General features: G+C 44.8%; 1 long non-coding RNA gene across 1 annotated transcript; it reads left to right on the top strand.

The window, feature by feature from the left end:
- Positions 1-4,719: 4,719 nt before the first annotated feature.
- LOC112646320 (uncharacterized) lies at positions 4,720-10,643 on the top strand. Its single transcript, XR_003127572.3, has 4 exons — positions 4,720-5,356; positions 7,577-7,640; positions 7,749-7,890; positions 7,991-10,643. It is a non-coding gene; the product is annotated as an uncharacterized LOC112646320 (long non-coding RNA).
- The last annotated feature ends 291 nt before the right edge of the window (positions 10,644-10,934 follow it).

The following is a 10,934-nucleotide window of genomic DNA, read 5'->3' as shown; positions in this document are numbered from 1 at the left end:
AAACAGACATTTTCCCAGGGAAGACAATCCAGGTGACCAACAGGTACATGAAAAGATCCTCAATATCACTCGTCATCAGAAATACTAATCAAAACACAATGAGAGGTCACCTCACACCTGTCAGGATGGCTATCATCAAAGAGACAAGAAAGAACAAGTGTTGGTGAGGATGTGGAGAAGAGGGAAACCTCATGTGCTGTTGGTGGGACTGTACATTGCAGCCACTATAGAAAGCAGTATGGTTTCTCAAAAAATAAAAAATAGGATGACCTATGATCCAGATAATTCTGGGGATTTGGCCAAAGAAACTGAAAACACTAATTCGAAAAGATATCTGCACCCTCATCCTCACCACAGCATCACTCACAATAGCCAAGACATGGAAACAACCTAAATGTCCATTAGCAAATGAATGGATAAACAAGATGTGGTATGATGCCTGGGTGGCTCAGTGGTTGAGTGTCTGCCTTAGGCTCAGGTCATGATCCTGAGGTCCTGGGATCAAGTCCTGGGCTCCCCGCAGGGAGCCTGCACAATGGGATGTTATTCTGCCTCTAAGAAAGAATGAGATCTTGCCATTTGTGACAACATGGACAGATCTTGAGGGCATTATGCTTAGTGAAATAAGTCAGATAGAGAAAGACAAATACTGTATGATCTCAGTTATATGTGTGATTTAAGAAACAAAGACAAAAAACAAGCTCATAGATACAGAGCACAGGCTGGTGGTTTCCAGAGGCAGGAGGTTGGGAAGCCAGTGAAATGAGTGACAAACTTCCAGTTGTAAAGTTTTATAACAAACTTTCAGTTATAAAGTCACTTTTATAGTTCATAAAGTTTATAATAAACTCCCAGTTATGAAATCAGTAAGTCACGGGGATAGAACTATAGCTTAGTGGCTATAGTTAATAATAATGTATTGTGAGGCACCTGGTGGCTCAGTAGTTGAGCATCTGTCTTTGGCTCAGGGCATGATACTGGGGTCCTGGGCTTGAGTCCCTCATAGGGCTCTCTACAGGGAACCTGCTTCTCCCTCTGCCTATGTCTCTGCCTCTCTCTCTGTGTGTGTCCCTCGTGAATAAATAACTAAAATCTTTAAAAAATAATAATGATGAAAAAAAAATAATGATGTATATTGGAAAATGCTAAGGGAATAGGTGTCTTAAAAGATCTCGTTGCAAACAACATTAACAACAGAGAAAACTCACTATAGGGGCACCTGGGTGGCTCAGTTGGTTAAGCATCTGCCTTCAGCTTGAGTCATGGTTCTGGGGTCCTGGGACCAAGCCCCCCGCATTAGGCTCCCTCACAGGGAGCCTGCTTTTCCCTCTCCTCCTAACTCGTGCTCTCTATCTTTCTCTCTCAAATAAACAAATAAAATCTTAAAAAAAAAAAAAAGAAAACCCACTCTAAATGTTTGCCTATTCCTTTTCCATGTTTTTCTGTATACACATGCATGCTCACAGATGAAAAAATATATATATATTTTATAATTTAAGAGTTTTACCCCATTTGCCAAGTAGGTTTTTAGAAAGTGTATACTTATTTATACTCCAGCAGCTATATGTGAGATTTTTTTCCTCCTTAGAACTTTATCAGATATTGTTTCTTTTGTTAAATTTACAAAGTATGGTATCTTACTGTTTTTATTCATTGTTCTCTCTGTGTGTGATTATATGTCTCTTATGCTTATTCATTACTCATGTATACATTTTTATAATTTTCTCTCATGATGTCTGAGTATCTTTCATCTTGATTTGTGTGATACCCTGTTATATTAAGGTTATTTGGATTTTGCAGGTCATGCTTGTGACAAGTACTTTCCAACTTGTTTGCTTTTTAATTTAAATTTTTTTTCTTTTTTTTTTGCTGGTGTTTCATTACCAACTACTATTTTTCCACCATTGCTGATTCATTGGTTTCAATCTTCAAGTCTTTCCTCTTCTGTGGATGAGATGGCTGTCGTGTGTCTGATGCTTCTGCAGGAAAAATCAGGCATGCTCCTATTTTGCAGCCTCAGTTGGCAAGACCCGAGATGCATGAGGCCATTCGATTTAGGGTAAAGCTTTTGGAGGATGAAGGAGTTCTATGCAGGGGAGCTAAGGAGCCAGAGGAGGGAGAAGAGAATGTGGGGTGAGGGAGCAAAGAGGGAAGGGGTTTGCAGGGAGGAGCTGGTTGTAGGCATGGACAGAGGGAGGAGAGAGGGCCAGAAGGTGAATGAGGCTACTTAGGAGCCCAGGTGAATGACCACCACGTGGGCAGAAAAAGGACTTTTACCCTCTTCATTCACGCATGCATGCATGCATCAACACATGCATGCATTCCAGCTTTCAGCGGTAGGACAAAGGCCTTAGCATGGTGTGCTGGGATGAGCCAGGAGCTCAGGCTGAGTCAGGTCTAGGTGGGACCCGCTCATCCTTACACCTGCACATACACAACAGACAAGTCCCCATAGAGACAGAGGTGACAGCAGGTGAGGTCCCAAAACATGGGCGAAAAGTGCTGTTTCTCCCCATACACGCTGCAAGAGCAACTGCAACAGTAGACAACCTAGTTCTATTTTCGAACAGTGCAGACAAAATACTATGAGAAGTGAAAGTGAAATCATAACTTCGTAACTTCAATTCAAGCTCATGTCCATGAGTGGAGACTCAATGGACATTTTCTCAAGCTGACAAATGGGTTTTATTTAATGACCTGCACCGTGTTAGATTGCAAAGCATTTTTAACACCTTTTGAAATCACTCCTACCTGACTTCACCTAAGAGTCAGGATTTCTGGGGTGCCTGGTGGCTAGGTCAGTTAAGCATCTGACTCTTGATTTCGGCTCAGGTCATCATCTCAGAGTCCTGGGGTCAAGCCCCATGTTGGGCTCCACGCTCAGCACAGGGACTGCTTGTCCCTTTCCTTATCCTCTACTCCTCCCCTCGCTCTCTCTCTCTCTCTCTCCCTCTCTCAAATAAATAAATCTTTAAAAAGTAAATTAATTTAAAAATATAAGATTTTTTTTAAAAAAAAATCAGGATTTCTAGTTTTTTCAAAAACCAAGCAATCTGATGGCACTGTTCCTGGCTACATTGGCTGGAACAGAGTGGCAGGTGCCCTCTGGCATCCCTTTTTGCTATGGGGCCCATGGGGCAGTTACCCCACTTAGCCAAACTTCTCATGATGTGAAATTCCCCCTTATTTGCTGCTAAGTGGTGTCAGGATCATGGCTCTCCTGCATTCCCCTCCTCATGTGTGACTTCATTTTTGTCTTCATCATTTTGTGATTGTGGCAAAATATATATAAACATAAAGTTTACTGTTCTAACCAGTTTTTTTGAAAATATTTTATTTATTTATTCACAAGAAACAGAGAGAGAGGCAGAGACACAGGAAGAGGGAGGAGCAGGCTCTGTTTGGGGAACCTGATGTGGGACTCAATTCCAGGACCCGGGATCACAACCTGAGCCAAAGGCAGGTGCTCAACCACTGAGCCACGCAGGTGCCCCCCATTTTAAGCATCCAGTTCTGTGGCATTCACGGGAGTACAGCCACGCTGTGGTACAGTCATCCTCACATCCATCTCCAGAACTTTCTCATCACAGGCCCTTGGACCTTCTTTTCTACCTTGCCTTTATGGATTGGACCACTCCAGGCACCTCATACAAGTAGGATCACGTGGTCTTTATACTTCTGTGTCTGACTTATTTCACTTAGCATAATGTTTTCAAGGTTCATCCAGGGTAGCTTCGCTTTTTACCTATCTCATTGTGTAGTGAAATTCCCTGTTGCTAGCATTAATGGCAGTTCCCTGATGCTTTCTGCTGCTGCTTTGACTCAGTGTTTCAATCCAGGTAGATTAAAATCTCCCCTGGATCCCAAGGACAAAGACACCCAGTCACTGGAAGCTGGGCAGCCATGAGCATCAGTACAGGAAAAAAAAAAAAAAAAAAAGACATGCATTTTTGTAGGCTGCCTTTTGCTTTATTTTTTTGCCTCCTAGCTGAGATGCCACTTTGTGACTTGCTGCACTCGCCTTGCTCTCTCCCCGTTGGGACCGTGGCTGTGTCACCACAAATGCTGACCTGGCAACAGGCCCTGATGGTGTAGCTAGCAGCACAGAGCTGTTTGATTGAATCACGATGCACAGTAGCAACAGAAAGGAGTGACCACTGTGCCCAGAAGCATGAGGGGTGCGGAACAATGTTGAGGTTGTCCTCAGGTCAGAAGCTGGCTAAGCCTTGAGCAGAGTTTAGAATCCTGGCAAGAGAAGAGCTGTGCTTAAAGATACCTCTGGGAGGAAGTCATTACTGTGAAGCCAAGCAAGACCCACGAGGAGATCTGGTGACTAATGTGCCCAGGAGAAAGCAGCAGCGGGCCTCTGTGCTTTCCCTCTGATGCGGACCAGGAGCCACAGCTGCCAGCTCCCTAGGCCTGTGGCACTTTCCTGCCTCTGTAAGAGGGTTTCTTCTAAGCCGAGCCCTTCTGAGGGGTTCCCAGGCAAAGACAAGGGACTCTGGAGTGTGTCTGCCTGGAGTGTCAAAATCACGGAGCTCAGAATGGCGAGGATGGGGTTCAGTTCAGAAGGCGCTCCTCTTAGCGTGAGGCCACGTGGATGGGGCTGAGATCTGGGCTGTTTGTCTTTGAGCCCTGAGCCATCTCCAACGTGGATGCAGTGTTGTGTCCCTGCCATAGCCAGAGCTCTGGGAGCCGGGGGTGGGGGAGGAACAGGTGGCAGGGAGGTAGGGGAGGAAATGGCTGTTGGTGTTTTACATAATTTGATGTCATATTTGGGCCCCCAGATTACAGGCTTAGAAGTGCCACCTGAGCATTCGCCCCTGGGGAGAATTTTACCGCCCCTGAAAATCCCACTAAGACAAGCATATTTGCCAGCCTCCAGGGTACAACAGGCAGGTGGGGAGTGGGGTTGCGGAGGACCCCCTATGCGATGCCTATCTACCCTTTTGGTGTCTCATTTGGTGCCCAAACCCCCAAATTCTATCACATGAGGACATAACGTTAGAGAGAAAGAGAGAGAGAAAGTACTGCAGAAACATAAGTATAATCTTCTCCAGGTTGTGGGGCCACAGACTAGGAGAAAAGTGACAGTTCCTCCCAGCCAGGATGCAGTCATGTGTCTCCACAGGTGTATGGCTAGCTCCAGTCTGGGGTGATGAACCGATGTTCTGGTCGCTGGAGGAAAAGGAGCCTCAGAAACTTCATCCTTCAGAGTGTCGGGCTTACAGCTCTGGATATCATCCCGAGCTGCACACAGAATCTTTCTGATAAAAACGTGATGTACGTTACAAAGTGGAATCCTCAAAACAACCTTTTGAGAGAAGCACTGCCGTGATGCCCATCTTACAGACAGGTACATTGAGTCCGGCTCAGAGACACAACATGGACTGTGTGAAGTTATCACAGTTGTAAAAGGCAGAATGAGGATAGGAATCCAAGGTTTCAGACCTCAAGTTCTATACTTGGTTTTTTGCTCCTACATTTGTGATATGTGGCTATATGTCCACATATCTGCATCTGGAGCATTACCCTGTTAGCGTTTCCCTGCCCTCGTCCAATACATGTTTTCTCTGTCCATCCTTCACCTGTTAGTCCAGATGGTTGCCTCTGTGCTCCATACAGAAGGTAGAAGCTGCTGGCTTGAAGGGTAGATGCACGTCTCTCCGAGGTCAAGAGGAGCCATGAATGCCAGTGGATGGTGGCTCATGGCAGTCTTAGCCGCCAGCATTCTCTGAGAAGGCACTGCAAAAAAGCACTCAACATTGTTAATTGATTAGATTGATTGTCAAATTATTCATTCCCCATGAGGCAGGGAGTACTGCTGACTGCTTCACCAGGGTGGGGAGCAAAGCTCAGAGAGTTGTGAGCACAGGTCACGCAGCTGGCAAGTGGAGTAACTGGGATCCACTCTGGCAGCCAGATCCCGGTCCCTGTTCATGATCCCAGTCCCTAAATAATGATCTGCTGCCTCCCACATCCCCATCACAATTCAGTCCTCATGGTGATTCAGCAAGGTAGGCATCATTCATTCACGCCATCTACAGATGAACACACAGAATCCTGAAGGGCCTGGGGAGGAGCAGGGTGTGGAGCCCAGGGCCACTTTTCCAAGCAGTAGAAATCCTTGGAATTTCAGAGTGTCCTGGAGATCTCAAGAATTCTCCATCATGTTTATTAGATAAAGCTTATTCAGTTCACATCCCATTCTGCTACTATAATTTCCTCAGCTGTTGGTTTTTAATTGAGATGCATAAATCTTGAGGAATATGTTTTCGTGTATATACTACTCAGATCAAGATATAGAGTACTTCCATAACCCCAGAAACTTCTCTGGGGTCCCTCTCCAACATTTGATTATTATTATTTTCCCTCTCCAATATTTTAAACTATTATTTTAGCAGTTTCAACATTCAACTTTTATTCTAATGATACTTTGCAATTGATAGATTTTTGTCACTTAAGAGTTTGTCAAGTCATTGCTTCTCGAATAGAGATCTGCGGAGACTTCGGAGTCTGGGAGTATATTCTCAGGGGTCCCAGCCAAGACTTCTCCTTTAAAATAGTTGGAAGGTTATTCATGGTTGCAGAACCCCAGGCCTACGTCTTCACTTCCAACACACACAAGGGCCACTGGCCCAGTGCAGGGCTTCTGCACTTCAGCACCGCTGACATTTGGGGCAGGATCATTCTTTATTGTAAGGGAGCTGTCCTGCACATTATAGGATGGTTAATAGGGTCCCTGGCTTGTGCCCAATAGATGCCCATAGCACCGCCCCCCATAGTTGTGACAAGTACAAATGTCTCCAGATGGACAATGTCGCCTCTAGTTGAGAATCACAGCCTTGCTTAGGCAGACTTATTTCTGGAGAAATTAAAGATCTTAAAATATAAATCAGACCGAGGCTTCTATAATGAGAAATAATGATAACAATAAAGGAGGGGCTGGGTTTGGCAGGGATCATTGCATGCCACTGTGGGGAGCCAGGAGGGCTTGAAAAGGAGGACAGGAGTGTGTGAGAGGCACCCGAGGGCAGGTACGGTGGGGTTTATGGGCTCCAGGAGGAGGAGGTCGGGACCTGCTCGCTGCCTACTCCCACTCTGCTATATCCATCTGAGTCAATCTCCTTGAGAAGCTCTTTGTCTCCTTCTCGGCTGAGCCCCAGGCAGAGTGGAAAAAGCTCTGCAGGAACAGCCTATAGGAACAGGGCGCAGTTTGGGGGCCAGGAGACAGGCCCGGAGGTGCTGAGGGAGGCTTGGAATGACAGGTCACCTGACACAGGGAGCTGTCCCCAATCCCTGCAGGAGCCACAGCTCCAGGGACCTTTAACTGTCAGTTCATCCTTTCACCTCCCACCACCCCCACAATTCCCGTATTGGAGAATTCGCACCTCGGCTCTTCTTCAATAAGGGCATGCTGGTCCTGGTCTATGCTCATAAATGCTCTCCTGACAACATCAAGGTTCTTTCTGGATAAGCCCATGTGAGAGGAGAAGTCTTTGTGGTTGAAGCTGCCACGTTCTGAGAGACACAGAAGCCCTTAAAGGTTACTTCATCTTTTGTTTTTAATTCACAGTGTGACCCAACCTAAATCCATGCCTTGGATCCTGAGCCACCACCTCCATCACAGTTCCTTATAGGTACGTTATGGGTGTGCACGTACATACGTGTGTACATTTAGGGAGGTGAAATTGACTTAACATAACATGAATCTCCTTTTTTTTAAGATTTTATTTATTTATTCATAGGAGACACAGAGAGAGAGGCAGAGACATAGGCAGAGGGAAGAGAAGCAGGCTCCATGCAGGGAGCCTGATGCGGGACTCGATCCCGGGACTCCAGGATCACACCCTGAGCTGAAGGCAGACGCTTAACTGCTGAGCCACTCAGGTGTCCCAACATGAACTATTTAGTTATTTATTTACTATTTATTTATTTATTTATTTATTTATTTATTTATTTATTTATTTATCTTGCTTATTTATTTCAGAAAGAAAGCATGAGCAGTGAGCAGGAGTAGAGGGAGAAGGAGAGGGAGAAAGAAAGAAGCTCAAGTGGACTCTGTGCTGAGCAGGGAGCCAGACTTCCAGCTCAATCTTGTGACCCTGAGGCCAGGATCTGAGCTGAGACCAAGAGTCAGACATTTGACCGACTGAGCTACCCAGGAGCACCTAACATGAACCATTTTAAAGTGAACAATCCAGTGGCATCAAGCATGTTCGTGATATTGTACAACCACTGTATGATCGTCTAGCTCCAAAACATGTTCATCACTTCCAGTGGAAATCCCACACTGGTAAACCATTGGTCCCTGTAACCCCTCTCCTCTCTTTCCTGTCAACCACCAACCAACTTCCTCTCTCTATGGATTTTCCTACTGTGAATATTTCATGTAAATGGGATTATACAATATTTGTCCTTTTGTGTCTGGTTTATTTCACCAAGTGTGATATTGTGATGTTTCAGCCATTACAGCATGTGTCTGTACTTCATTCCTTACCATGACTGCGTAATATTCCATGGTATGTATATGCCACATTTTGTTATTCATTTGCCTAACAGTGGGCGTTTAAGTTGTTTCTACCTTTGAGCTGTTGTGAATAATGCTGCTCTGAGCATTTGTGTACAAGTGTTTGAGTATCAATTTTCAATTCTTTGGTCTTATACCTACAAGTGGAGTTACGGGGTCATAGGGAAAATCTATGTTCAGCTTTTTGAGGAGCCGCCATACTGTTTTCCACAGTGACTGCATCATTTCATGTTCCCACCAACAATGAACTGGGGTCCTATTTCCATATCCTTACCAACACTTGTTATTTTTTTTAAGTTATAACTATCCTAATGGGTGTGAAGGGATTTGAGGGTTGTAGTCTTCTTTTTTATTTTAAGTAAACTCTGTGCCACATGTGGGGCTTGAATTCATGACCCTGTGATCAAGAGTCACTTGCTCTACCGACTGAGCCAGTCAGGTGCCCCAGAAATTGGGTTTTATAGGATGTATTTGGCATATTTTAATTAAGGAAATCAAAAAGCCTCTTCTAGAGGATTCAAAGTATGGCTAGAAATGGTTATCACAAATAGATTCTTTCAATTTATATGCTATCTTTAGGCATGGCTGGGTGTTAGTGGCAACCCAAAGCAATACTTCAGATTTGCAGACCTGGCCATACATAGCAAAGGAATGCCCTTATTTCTTTCCCCTGATTACAAACTTTCTGTGATACACAAAGAGGCCTCAATGAAAGATGTCAAAATTAATAACAATAATATGTAGAATTTATTGAGTGCTTGACCGCATGTCAGATACTGGGCATCTATTGTATGAAATATCTTCTATTTTTAATCCTCATTTTATAAATGAACTCCCTGAAGCTAAATGGCTATTAAATGGGAATTAAATGACTATTTGATGTCCTATAGTTGGTAAGTGGCCAAACATAAATGGAACCTGGGCAGTCTGAGCTCAGGACCTGTGCCCTTAACCATGACCCGTGCGGATTCTTGAGGTATTCCGCTCCCTTACATCCCAGATGCTACAGGAAGAGCCATTTTATCCATGCTGGGAGCAGGAGCCAGCACTCTAGAAGCCCAGTAATAGCCCAGGATAAACCCATCCCCCTCTGAGCCTTAATTTCCTCATGAGAAAGCAAGAGGGTTGGACTGAATGATCTGCTCTGACACCCCAGGACTCTCCCCATTTGGGGAAGAGAGCAGAACCTGTCACTTCTGCAGCTGGATAGAACAGCACTGATGTCTTTTGGGGAGACAATATCTCTCATTACCATGGCTGGGCTAGGAAGCAACATGCAAGAGAGAGTCTCTGCCCTGGAGAACCCACTCTTCCTCTGCTAACACTTGAAACCAAAGCCAAACCTGAGAGTTTGGGATCTGGTGATGAGGGAGATGTCCTCAGAAATGGGCACAGGAAGGAGAAGAAAGATGTCCCTTGTTCTGGGTCTGTCTCTGTGCTGACCCATCCACACACAGGGTCTGGGGACAGGAAATGCACTCTTAGTCACCATCCCAGAGGCTGGCTTGCACTGGGGGCCCCACAGACTCTGAATCCAGCCCAACTTCAAGTTTGGAATCCGTAACTTTTGGTTGGCAAATGCATTCTCTGTTTAATCAAGGAAAGTGGATCCCTGGACCTTGCTGCCACCACACTGAGCTAATGCTTTGGAAGTAGGTGTTAGGTTTGCAGTCACGGAGGATGGTAAGGAAAAGCCTTTTTTGCCTTGTCATTATGACTCTTTTCAAAGGAAGCCAGAAATAGCCATGCTGGGAAGGGGCTTCTGTCAGGGAATGGCAGGGGTCCCCCCCTAGGGGAAAGGTCTCAATGTGGTCTTTTTGAGGAACTCAAAAGAACCTATCTAATTAACAGGTCAGAGAACTTACAAATCCCTTTGTGTTTGGCCAGGGAGAGCTTTCTCTTCTACCGTCAACTAACACCTTTCCCAGGGAAGCAGAATGATGTAGGCAGGAATGGATAAAAATAGGTACCTGGGATGAACGGTGGGGGTCTTGGGTGTGTCCCACCCCCTCTCTGGAACTGCTTCAGAGAAGCCTTATGTGTAATGTTTCAAATTTTTATATGGAGAAGGCATTATGTGTATTACTTGGGTAATTAAATTTTAATTTTTAAAAAGCCCCTCAATTGGAAATCACCATGGTTTTTCTCCTGCAGTGCTTGGAAACGTCCTGATCTGCATGTCATTGTGTTCTCAAATTAAGGTCTTCCTTCTCTTTGTTTTTCTTCATAGGCATTATCTCCTTGGAATTATCTTATGTATTGGTTTACTTTGAGGTGAAGTCTGTCTCCATTTATTAAGATGTAACCATAATCGCATCCTATAGAAATTACCCTGCACCAGGCAGCATTTTAAGTGCTTTGTATGTAAATTAAACCGCATAAACATCACAACAGACCCTGGGAA

Source organism: Canis lupus, chromosome 6 (assembly GCF_003254725.2).
Source record: "Canis lupus dingo isolate Sandy chromosome 6, ASM325472v2, whole genome shotgun sequence".
Classification (NCBI taxonomy): Eukaryota; Metazoa; Chordata; class Mammalia; order Carnivora; family Canidae; genus Canis; species Canis lupus.
Note: the sequence above shows the minus strand (reverse complement) of the source record. Positions and strands in the feature narration are given on the sequence as shown.